The 13,637-nt window shown below is 35.2% G+C and overlaps 1 protein-coding gene across 1 annotated transcript in view; it reads right to left on the bottom strand.

The window, feature by feature from the left end:
* Positions 1-11,541, bottom strand: part of LOC112048444 (nitric oxide synthase-like protein) — a 165,376-nt gene extending 153,835 nt beyond the window's left edge. The window contains exon 1 of the mRNA XM_024085974.2: positions 11,342-11,541. The gene's annotated coding sequence lies outside the window, so the exon portion shown is untranslated. The remainder of the gene's footprint in view (positions 1-11,341) is intronic.
* Between the last annotated feature and the right edge of the window lie 2,096 nt (positions 11,542-13,637).

The following is a 13,637-nucleotide window of genomic DNA, read 5'->3' as shown; positions in this document are numbered from 1 at the left end:
ATATAATGGATTATATAAGTTGAACGACATGAAATTATAACAAAAAGACGGAACGAATAACTTAATAATGGAAACGAACTCAAAGAGAAGCAGATCGTACTAAACTTGCCTTATCTTGTCAAAGTTTGGGATGACACTTATCTACTTTCGCTTCGCAAATCGATGGCGCTCTAATATTTATCGGCGACAATAATGTCGCTTTCACATAAAACATGAACGGGACAGCTGTATTAACATCAGAGACGGATAAAGGGAATCTTAGTGTTACGGAAACTAGTTAAATATTCTCTTTATCCGTAATATTAATAAACAAGCGACACCAATAGGCTTTGCACCAATGCTATATAGATACAAATATTATAATTAGTCTGTACTACAGGGTATCTTTAACACACCGCACCTGACGATTGATGCCAACCGGGCCGAAACGTACGTCTCCGCTTTTTAAATCTCTGACATATACTCAGAGGCACAATTATCCCTCCACTGTAATATACTCGCGTCATACTAAAGTGGGCGGATATTATGAATATCATACAGGCGACTACCACCGTACCAATCTTTCTAAAAAAAAATGTCATTGCTGATCATAACATAACACAACTAACATAATTCTTTATAAGTTAGCCCTTGACTACAATCTCACCTGATGGTAAGTGATGATGCAATCTAAGATGGAATGGGTTAACTTGTTAGGGGGAGGATGAAAATCCACACCCCTTTCGGTTTCTACACGAGATCGTACCGGAACGTTTGGCGGTACGTCTTTGTCGGTAGGGTGGTAACTAGCCACGACCGAAGCCTCCCATCAGCTAGACCTGGACCAATTAAGAAAACCTCAATCAGCCCAGCCTGGGATCAAACCCAGGACCACCTCCGTCTTGTAAATCCACCGCGCATACCACTGCGCTACGGAAACCATCAAAATATATAATGGAATTCAAGACAAAATTGTGCATCTGTGCGCTCAATGGTATAGCTAAAATTCGGATCACTTTTTGCGGTGACTTTGTAGGGACGTAACCTATCTATAATATAAAATTATCATTGTTCAGCCTCTATAAAACGCTAAACTTAACAAAACTGGGCTGGAAACAGCTAGCAGCTTTAGTAAAAGGACATATAGCTTGATGTTCATTCAAAGTGAATGTAATTTTGACATCTAATAAGTGAAGCTACCGTTTTACCGCTAAACACTAGTACAAAGTACATAATATAGAACTATTAACTAATACCTAGGTAGCAATATAGTTTTAGTCCGCTGTCCAACAGCTTTGTAAGTTAGCAACTGAGTGGCAAACTAATGTGACTATTGAAGACAAACTGCAAAACTAGCAAGCAATAAACAACTCAAGGTGTAACGATCCTCTTACTAACTTTACTAGTTCAGTTAGCAGATGTTAGCCGTTTACTAGTTTCAAATGTGATAGCAACTTAAGTTAGCTTTGCTGTTTGCGTAACGTTTGATTGGATTCTCTGTTTGGCCAGTTCACATAATAAGGCCTAGATCTAAGATGCTACAACGACATTTCTTGTGTATATCGTCGGTCAATATTAAATGTTGGTCTATCTTTTGTTGCGATGGCATGGAAGAGAGAGCGGTGTTTTAGATTTAGCCGCTGTTGGTCGACAAGATTTGTAGTTCCGTTATTTTGCATATCTCATCACGATTTTTATCACATTAAAAAAAACCTCAATTTAACACATTTCACGTATTTAATATTCGAGTTAGCATAGTATGAATTCTGGTGTCGATCTGTCTCTCTCTCTCGTTTCGAAATTGAGTGGTGCATCAACTATCATACCTTATGGATATCCGCTACATACCTGCAATTTAAACTGCTCAGTTTAAATTGTACAGTTTTATATAAAAGTTCTGATAGACTTGAGCATTCACACAGTAACAGAACATCGAGCATTTGCCGATTTTTATTTGTCGAATTAAATAACGAGCCGAGCCAAGAATAGAACCAAATATTGTTTCGTACATCTTGATAATTCTAGCGAACGCTCTATTCGATGTTTCCATTTCAATCAATTCAAAAAATGTTCTCGTATTTTTCGGTGACACATAATGCTCATTACAAGTGAATGCTCAAGTCTATAAGCACCTTAATCGAATTTTTAATCAAATTCATTAGAAAAATCTTTATAGTTAAAACTGACGGACACTACACATGGATGATTTAACTAAACAGTTCGACTATTCAGTTAAAACTGCGACTACCTAACTTAAACAGCATAATTAAGCAAAAAAATTAGGTGTAACTGTAGGCAAACGCAAGACTATTATACAAAATAATAAAAAGTACTTGAATTTCTCTGAATCTGACGTAAACTTGATTCTCTAATGTTGCAACAATCATTTCCCTGATCGAGAAATAAGAGAAACAACACATTACATACATTATTGCCAATTATCTAAACAGGAAAGTTTTATAAACAAATAAAGAATTAAAATCAATCAATGTATCTATTTCATTATCATTAAATAAATCGTGACAACAAAAATACAACCCAAAACTAATCTAATAAACGATAATTCGATTTTAATACTATAGAAGCCCGATAAAGGTGCTATTTCTGTAAATTTAGGGTAATAACAACACCCTGAAAGTTTCAGGCAACTGATTGATCAATATCATGAGCCATTGTGTAAGTTTATTTTTAAATAAAAAAAAGTTTCAGTGACATTATACAACAAAAGAAATCCATTTGAAACTTGCAATTATTATAGAACTAGCGGACGCCCGCGACTTCGTCCGCGTGAAATTTAGTTTTTCACAAATCCTTCGGGAACCATGGATTAAAAGTATGGATGTTTGTTTGGATGTTTGTTACTCTTTAACGCCGTTACTACTAAAGCTATTTGGCTGAAATTTGGAATGGAAATAGATATTACTCTGGATTACATAGGCTACTTTTCATCCCGGAAAAATTCATGATTCTCGCGGATTGTTTGTGAAAAACGAAATTCCACGCGTACGAAGTACCTAGCGTCCGCTAGTTAAATAAATAAATTTGACACTTTTTAGTTACGATAGATGGTTAATTTCTGATTTATTTATTACGTTTATTACAAAGTACGATAATTTATACGTCCAACCGAGGTTAAGCAAGTATTCAATATATTCTACGGAACGCTCGGTGGGCGAATCCGACTCGCCCTTAGCCGATTTTTATAACCAATATATTTAATTTAGCCTATTTTATAACTTCACTTCACAAATATAAAATAAATAGTCGTCCGCCTCGCGTATTTTGTATAGACAACTAATAAATAACGTTTTTCTAATTGTAGTTTTTTTTAAACATGGCCATGATATACCATTTTAGAATCCTCACAAAAGGCTCTTGAATTTGATACCTATATTACAATATTAGAAAAAATAAAAAAAATTTCACCTCGAGAATCTATAGCGTCTCACAGTCGTCTTATTATTTTTTTTTAGTTTCACCTATCTAAGAACACTTGGGTTATTGAGACAAATCTTACGATTTATCTAATTACGTAAATCCGTTTAGTGGTTTGGAAGATATGAGGTAATAAAGAATATTACATACATTCATACATACATACATACATACATACAAGATACGCGCGAAAAACATAACCCTTCTTGCAGTCGGGTAAAAATAAAGCTGCAGATTTTTTTATTCTCACATACTTTGAGCAGTACAGATGTAGGTAGGAGGCTAAAAGAATGTAATAAATAAAGTTTGCAACAACAGCACCGTGGATTTAGATTCGAAACTAATAGAAATCCATAGAGATTTCTATTGCTCTTATCAGATTTAGAAGTTTGCGAACGATGCCTGAAATGAAAATTATCAAGAACCGAGTTCAAAGACAAGAAAATATAATCGCGATGTGCCCCGCATACGATTATAAACTCCGCAAAAGCGTAAGTAAATGTGTTACCCGATATGTTGGTACTTTTAATCAAATTAGACCAATAATAATTCATTAGGTTGAGAATTAGTGCTTTAAGTATAAATCAAAACCATTCATTAGCTTCAAGTAGGCTTAGTTTACAATAACTTTTGAATTATCAGGTTATGTTGTTATTAATATTTAACTGTTGGTTTTATCATATTAGCCATAAAACTAAAAACTTAAAATTGAAGTTACGAAGGTTTTTTTTATCCTTTACAAGTTAGCCCTTGACTACAGTCTCACCTAAAGGTAAGTGATGATGCAGATGGAAGCGGGCTAACTTGTGAGGAGGAGAATGAAAATACACACCCATTTCGGTTTCTACACGACATCGTACCGGAACGCTATATTGCTTGGTGGTACGTCTTTCTCGGCAGGATGGTAACTAGCCACAACCGAAGCCTCCCACCAGTCAGACATGGACCAATTAAGAAAATCGGCCCAGCCAGGAATCCACCACACTCAGAGAATTAATTTTCTCTGGTATGCAGGTTTCCTCACGATGTTTTTCCTTCACCGTTGAGACACGTGATATTTAATTTCTTATAATGCACACAACTGAAAAATTGGAGGTGCATGCCCCGGGCCGGATTCGAACCCACACCCTCCGGAATCGGAGGCAGAGTTCCTATCCACTGAGCTATCACGGCTCGGTATATAGTATAGATTATAAATATTGAACTAAAGGCTATAAATTTAGATATCGCATTAGGTCTTTGTCAAATCTTAATTTAAAGTGTCTCTTAGGTTTAGATAAAACTAAAATTCCAATTACTTATTTGTTAAAGTTCATTAGACTCAATTAGTTTGATCACAATTTCATTTTGAACACAGTCATTTCGTAGTAATATCATTTGACATCAGACAAAAGGTATTGTAGTCTTTGAAGGTAAATTGTAACTTTTATCAATGCCTCCACTAGCCGCGCCAATGGCTATGTAAAAAGCGTGCTTGATCAAAAGGATTGGAACGTATTTGCTTTGATGTTTCATTTGCAGAAAGCCAATTATGTAGATAGATAAATCTAGGTATTTTCTAATCTAGGCATTTTGGATATTAATCTATACATATACGACTATACTAATATTATAAAGAGGTAAAAGTTGTGATAATCTCTGGACCTACTGCACCGATTTTGATTTTTTACCACTAGAAAGCCACGTTATTTGTGAGTGTCATCCCCGTTTTCCCGGGAACGGGAACTACGCGGGGCGACAGCTAAAGTCAGCTAATTTTGTTAATAAATTATTATTAATACTTATACTACTACAGAAAGACAAGACTTTGTCTACGAGTATTTACTAGATCTACTGCTATATACAAGACATTCGATAGGATATCTTATATCTGAGATACAAGTATCCTAATTCTATCCTATCCTAAGTTCGTCTAGAATTTATTTTTAAAAATTTTAAAAAATTTTAAAAATAAATTCGCGCTCCTAATTTTTTTTATGTAGCCCTGGCCTACAATCTTAGGCATGGCTGCAGTAGGGCGCTGGCGTATACATTGTAAAAGAACCCCCTGTAGCCAAGTGGCACGTCGATTCTCTTTCTACGATCGCAAACGCTTCGAAAACTAGAAACTAGAAAAAGTGTATGGGAATGACATTTGCTATCGACAGGTAAAGATCGGTTATCCCTATACATTTTTCTAGTTTTCGAACAACGGTTAAGTAGTGACATGTTAAAGAAAGCGGTCAGCGGCCATCGGGCGATGGAGCGAACTGGAGTTAGAATATGCTTGGAGTTTTTCTGCGTGATTGAATAAGGAATGAGGAGATCCGCAGACGAACCAAAGTCACTGACAGCGAAGATGAAGTGGCAATGGGTAGGCCACATAGTTCGAAGAGCCGATGGACGTTGGGGTCCTAAGGTGCTGGAATGGCGACCCAAAGCGCTGTGTTGGTCGGCCCCCCACTCGATAGACCGAGGATATTAAGCGGGTTGCAGGGAGCCGCTGGATGCTGACGGCTCGAGACCGTTGTGCTTGGAGGTCCATGCAAGAGGCCTATGTCCAGCAGTGGTCGTCTATCGGCTGATAAGGTATGTTAAAGAAATGACACCCCCACAGAATGTCTATACAGTTATAAAATCATACATTAAAGTTTCAAATAAAACAGGATTCTCAGTATATCACTGCATTAGTTCCAGCAGAGGCGAATGAAGCCGACTTTCACAGCTCCAGTCGAGTTAAAAGGCCAACAGTGTACGTTTCATTTTTATAAAATACGTTCGTTTTCCATTAGTTTGAGAGCTCGCGCTAGTTCAACCTACGAATGTGTTTCACAATTTTTACTCTTTGATGAATTGTACGCTTGAATTGATCTATTTTGAGAAGATGTTTCCTTCTGAGAAATCTTAATAAATCCGACGTTATCCAAAATATTTATTAACGATATGGAACCCTTATAGTTACATCATGTCCGTCTATCTATATGTCTGCGGCTTAGCGCAGATACTCTTACTACTAGAAAACTGTAATTTAGCATGAGTATAAACATTAAAAATGTCAAACAAGTCATTAAATAAAATCATGAAAAATATTTTCTTAGGATGCCTCCCCTGCATGTAAAGTGCATTTTTTTTATCTCATGCCATACTATGATTAGGTCTTTTAAAAATGTTGTGGGTCTGGAAACACAATTTTTCGATTTTGGGGTCCGTTTATAATTTTAACATTTAAAATCTGATTTTTTATTAGAGTCAAGTGTCCTCCCCTCTACCAGCTAAACGGTTGTTTATGGATACGTGAAAAATTCACGGAAGTAGGATATATATAATGAAAATACAAGGAAAACTATAAAAGCAATGTAGAGATAACATAATATAGCCAATTTTATCAAAAATGGGATTCAATTTAATCGACTACAAATATAATCTGCCGTATACTCTGGTATGTAAAACAACCATACGGTAAATATTATATATAACTGTATTTTTCATGTGACGCTATGAATCAATCCCTTAGCATCCGGTGATATCACAGTCAAGCATATTAAAAACTAAATTTACGAACTCTAACAATGTTTTCATAAACATTAATCATATTTTAATATTTTCCAGGTGTAGATTAATCCACGACACTTTCAACAAAACAACTCAAAGTCAAAGTCACTTTGGAGACGTTAGGTTATGTTGTTAACTTGGTATTACGGTGATAAGTAAAGTTGCAAATATAACATTAAATTTACGTGAGTGCCAAATGCGCCTCAAGAAAAATATATATTTCAATCAACTAGTTACATAATTAGTTTTGCTATATGATATACGAGTAATGTAAGTATTTTTAGTTACCTTTTGTTTTCCTGCTAGAAATATCTCTCATATATCTTATTGCGGTCACTATCAGTCTGAATTAGTGTAATACACTAGTAAAATATACCACACTATCATAATATCTCACACATTTTCCCATAGCATCCTATACCCTTTCTTTATTTAGCTTCGGAAATATTGACGAAAACTAAAAATATAAGTTGTTTGAGACATCTATATGTTTTTAAACGGAATGTAAAGGTATTACCTCGATATTGTATGTAGTTAATATGCACATTATGCAGTTAAGAAGATATTTAAAAAAAAAAATTATTTTAAAGCCTATTTATGATCTCTTTCAATTGGCCAGGTGCTTTGCTAAGCCACACTTAGCAACATACCTGGTCATTGCCTGTGTTTAATCAATAAAAGTCTAATATTGCAGAGAACAAAACAAAGATTTTTCTTTTCTTGATTTATGTTTCTAGTTCTAACATAATACTGTTTGAACAAAACCTAAACGATTTATTCTATTTCTGACGTTTCATTACATAAATTGGCGTTAAATAATCTAACTTCGGGGCATTCCAAAAGGCTCGCACAAAAAAGACAATGGGCATCATTGTCGGATATGACATAAGAGTGGGGTCATGAAGGCTTCACACTTCGATTTCCAATCACTATTATGTTCATTCATTGCTTATTTGATGGGTTATGCCTTTGCCTGGGGCTTCACCTTTTCCAGAACAATAGTTAGCCCCTTTGAGTGTACTCGTCTACTGACTTCAAACAGGCTAAATGGGGAATGGTATTCTTCGATATATTAAGTAATAATGCTTCAATCACACGTATAAAATTCTGAAGGTATAAAATATAATGTTTTTTTTAATTTTTTTTTTTCAATGAAATTATCTTTCAGGCAATCACGAATTAGGTACACACAAATATAGCCACATTTCACTTACCCGTCGGTAGCGTGGTATTGATGATACTATTATTTTTGATAAAGTATTGTCGACTGCTTATTTAGTAATGAACTAGGAAGTTACGATCTACTCTAATTATTAAAATCCATTAATGTTAAGCATCAGATAAATGTGTTCTTAAAAACCGAGAAAAAATATATCCTTATCGTAATAACTGTGATTATCGATTTTGTATATAAAAATTAGGATAATAGCAATGTTTTTAACACAAAATAAGCGAAAATCTGAGCTGCGGATACTACAAAAGACTCACAGAAACTAAATGTGGGACCTTTTTCCAAAATGGAAGACCAAATAAACGCTTTAAGATGGATTAATTCCGTTTCCGTTTCAGTCCATCTTTGTTATTGATTCTTATACAAATTAATATCGCACATGTAGATACTCGTATTCAAAAGCATGACAAGTGCAACAAGTACTTTTTTTTTTATTCTTTATAAGTTAGCCCTTGACTACAATCTCACCTGATGGTAAGTGATGATGCAGTCTAAGATGGAAGCGGGCTAACTTGTTAGGAGGAGGATGAAAATCCATACCCCTTTCGGTTTCTACACGGTATCGTACCGGAATGCTAAATCGCTTGGCGGTACGTCTTAGCCGGTAGGGTGGTAACTAGCCACGGCCGAAGCCTCCCACCAGCCAGACCTAGACAAATTAAGAAAATCTCAATCTGCCCAGCCGGGGATCGAACCCAGGACCTCCGTCTTGTATATCCACCGCACATACCACTGCGCCACGGAGGCCGTCAGTTATACCACTATAAAAAATTACATGAATATTGTTACCTGTTTTCTTCATTTTCGTAAAAGCAAGATAAATGAATGTACATCACATTTGTCTGACTTGTTGCGGGTTAGAATTCGGGTTCCCATTTCATTTTGCACAATCTTTTTCACTCGAAAGTACTAGACCTAAAGCCTGCGTTAGCCACACATACCTCAGTTAATGCTCTATCATAGTTATGAGTAAGTAAGGCACAATCAAATTGAGGAGTTTGGACCGTAGTGGTTTTGGACAGTAGTATCAGGTTTCAAGGCTACAGATCATTAAAGTTTAACACTTTCATTGTCATACCACGCGACGTCGCGTGAAGCGGCATTTTACGCTGTGGCCGGTAACGCGACGTCGCGTGGTAGTCCCTGACTATCTTGTACGAGCTATAGAACATCGGCCATTTATGATTTTGGCTTGCCAAAACGTAATTTTTTGATATTTTCTACATGATACTATGTGGAGTCATATTGCAAGTCACCAGACTGACAGGTTCGTGGTAAAATGTTAATAAAGACCTTTAAATTTAAAAAAAAATCCTGAAAGATGTCCGAAAAGTTGCTGCGACACTAAATGACTGCTTGTTTTTCATATTATGTCGCGGGAAATATTAAAAATATCGCTTTTTACTTCGACGGTAGAAACCTGCTATCTACCAAACCCACCACAAAAAACCATCATTGGAAACATATGCTGACCAACTGTGAGGCTTCCTAAAATGAGGTAAGTCTAGGTAACGCAGGTTTTTGGTCCATACGAGAACGTTTTGTATTTGCAAAGTTAACAGAGACAATGCACGTTTGCTTGTTTACTCATACACCGCTCTACAAACTTAACACGAAGCCAACGTGTTCATAGTTTAATCGCGGTCGTTTGGACCACAGGGAATCTCTAATGAGTAATTACAATGTTTGCTCGCCAATTCTTGCTAAGCATTTTAAGGGTTAATTGCTATAGATAACGGGTGCACCGGACTTTATACTCTTAATAACGAAAAAATGGTTTTTGTTTGTTTATGAATACATTTTGCTTATTATTTATGTTTTCAGTTGGACTTAAATTTTGATGACTTTTGAAAAACTCTTATTTAAAAAATTGTCTTACTATTAAACTTATACTATTTACAAGATTATAATAATTATTAGAAAATATTCAAACAAACATTTAAAGAAAATACATATTAATTAATTGATAACACAGAATATACACCCTATTTGTTCAGTTAAAGGCAAGGTTCTCTACACACTTGCTACAAAGGGGTTATTATCTATAGTATTTTTTTTTATTCTGTACAAGTTAGCCCTTGACTACAATCTCACCTGATGGTAAGTGATGATGCAATCTAAGATGGAAGCGGGCTAACTTAATAGGAGCATAGGTCCTAAGCTCTGGATCACATTATCGCATGCTCTGACGTTTATTTTGCTATTTCTAGAGGCAGAAGATGTTCAGGTTTCGGTTTATTCGGTTCTGATTGGGTTAGTTGTTTCTGGCCACGCGCAGTTTTTTATAATGAAAATATTTAAGAGTAATATTTTTTATTATAAACAATTAATTATTGGAGAATGTTTGTAGCTATGTGCATTGAAGGTCGGATAATCTAATCCAAAGATATTTTTTTTTCATTATGATGAAAGAATATTTTGAATCTTAGACAATAAGTATACACCGTTCTTATAATTGACTGCCGGAGGTTTTTTAAGTTAAATATTCAAGCAGTTGTAATGCAGCCTAGGATTGTAGTTCGCTAACTTAACAGAAGTACAGATAATTCATCTGGCTGTGTACTACGCAGCAACGTACGTACTGAAACGCTAAATCGTTCGTAGGGAGATGTCTATCGGTACGGTGGTATTTTCAATATACTAACTGACCGAAAAAAATGTCTATTAGACCTGAAATAATTGACACTAAGGCTTAGTTAAATACAAAACGCCAGCCATATAAAAAGCGGATTTAAAATTTACTATTTTATTTGGAGAACTTTCAAAGTAGAGTAGAGAGAGTTCCTTCCCTCTCCGTATTCGTCTGTTGGTATCTACTGCAAAATATTTCTCCTACTCGAATACTAACTACGCAGTAGTTTTTTGATTGTTTCTTATTTAGTAAATTAATTAATAAGGATATAAATAATATGCAATATTCATTCATATTATAAGTTATTTATAATAGGTTTAGTCCTTTATAGTGTCTAAATTTAATGTGAAGTATGGAAATAGCCTGCTTATAGTTTGTAACAAATTATTTTAAAGAAGAAAATAAATAAAAATATAAATCGTTAATTATCGATAAATATAAGTAATTTTGTTTAAATTTGTATTATAAATTTGACCATAGATTATTATCAGTGCTAAATAAAAAAAAGCGCATAGAATATTATATCAATTTACCTAGAGACGAATTTTCACCCGTATAAAAAAAAAGTTTACAAACTTCAGAAAACTTTACGGTACAAGAACGGAAAGGCTGTCCAATCGAGTTGTGACGTAGTCGAGTTATTAAAGTTTTTTTTTATGTTTTCAAAGTTTTCCCGGTTACTGTGCGCAGTGCATGGAATGCGTTCGCATGGCTCAAAGGTTACGCGGTAACTGCTTCAGGCGTCTCGGTGGCCTGCGGTTGTCGACAATGGCCAACAACTCTTCAGGAACCGTATCACGCATGCGCGCTTAGGCTCCACCTTACAAAGTTTTCTCGGAAAATCGGCCCGCAGAAAAGTTTTTCAGGTCGACAGATATGTAGGTGTTTGCGCGGCTTATTAACAACTTGTCAAAGGGTTCAGAAGTGGGATAAGTTTTAGATAGGCTTGACCTTGAACAAGGACGGTTTTGGTTGAACTTTGGGAAATTATCTTAACTTAAATGTAATTCTATATAATGTTTTTAGATAGTGATAAAAAAACTCAGCCAGATTTTTTTTTATTCTTTACAAGTTAGCCCTTACAATCACACCTGATGGTAAGTGATGATGCAATCTAAGATGGAAGCGGGCTAACTTGATAGAAGAGTATGAAAATCCACACCCCTTTCGGTTTCTACACGGCATCGTACCGAAACGCTAAATTGTTTGACAGTACGTCTTTGCCGGTAGTGTGGTAACTAGCCACGGCCACCAGCCAGACCTGGACCAATTAATAAAACTTCAATCATCCCAGTGGAAAATCGAACCCAAGACCTAGGCTAGGCGCATTTAGAACCCTAATAGCTTAGTTTTCACTTTACTAAACTTACCAACAGTTTATATTAATGCAAAAAATTAACAAATTAATAATTAATTAAGTTAAGTTTTACTCAAACATTATCATGAACCTAACAATAAAATAATCTAACAACCTCTTTTTCACTCTTTGGACTGATGCCTAGTACATTTTTTTTCAAAGTGACCTTTAAAAGTGCACGCAATAAAAATCGTTAAACGTAAAAAACAATTGGCCCATTTTTTGAATGAAACAACTATTCAAAAATAATTACCAAACATAAAATCAACGCCTAAGTAATAAGGTTACGTTAGTTAGTTTATAAACTAAAGTTCAGCACATGGTACGACAAAACTGCATTGTCAATTAGCCAACTTTGTTCGCCTTAGTTTCGACGCGTTAGTGACATATCGAACAGTATAAAATCTTTGATGTTAGCTATATAATATAACGCGTATACAAGAATAAAGGATTTCTCTAAGTGCTACAATTATGTTCCTATAATTTCACCGGCTACAATATTCTTTAGATTGGAAGACAACAAAACTTGAATTTACTTACTTGAACTGGACGACCTCTAACAAAAAGAGTCGAGTAGTTTTTGTTTCTATTTCGAACATACACACAGACAGACACGAAAATTTAACTGATTGCATTTTTGGCATCAGCATCGACAACTAATCACCCCTTTTATTTTGATATATATGTCATGTACAGAATTACAGATTTATTATTATTATTATTTTTATTTTATTTAGTCTCTTCATATTCCTGCAATCTGCGTGAGACATTCAGCGGGATTTTAAGTATTTGAATTAAGGCGCGAAATCCAGTGATTTTCCCAAATATAATAATGTAGTGTCTATTTCATGACATCTTGTGGTGCTCGGTCTCTTGAGCCTTTTGAAAGTTGTACCAGGTTTCTTCATCATTAGGTTCCTTGCAAGTTGATTTGGATGTTTACGAATACGCTTTTGGTATGTTTTCATTGAGTGTGCAATTTCTGTCTTTATAGTTTTAATTTTTAGTCCACGATGCAAGCGATCATTTTTGATGTACCAAGGAGCATTGGTAATCATGCGCAGCATTTTTGACTGGAACTGTTAGCGGAACCACCGTGAGCTGTGCCATCTGGGTGCATTGTATGGTATAACTTGTAGTTCGGGATTTTAAAGTAGCTCGTTTGTGTGAAGTGGTTTTCCGATACTACGCCATTTGTTTCTAAAAATAGTTTAACTTCTAAAGAGTGGTGTGACAGGCCATTTGGGTTCCATAAAACTATTTTGAGCTGCTCGAATGACACATGACTGTCATTAAATTGGTGAGTAGATTTGTTACGGTGCATAATTGATTCATAATTTGATTGAACATATTTATTAGATTCTTCATATCATTTTGATTATCGGAAGATTCTTGGATAGTAGAATAATTTTTTGGTTGAGATTTGTAGACAGATTTATTACAAGTATAGATTGTTTCGATTATGTGTAGAA

This window comes from Bicyclus anynana, chromosome 5 (assembly GCF_947172395.1).
Source record: "Bicyclus anynana chromosome 5, ilBicAnyn1.1, whole genome shotgun sequence".
NCBI lineage: Eukaryota > Metazoa > Arthropoda > Insecta > Lepidoptera > Nymphalidae > Bicyclus > Bicyclus anynana.
Note: the sequence above shows the minus strand (reverse complement) of the source record. Positions and strands in the feature narration are given on the sequence as shown.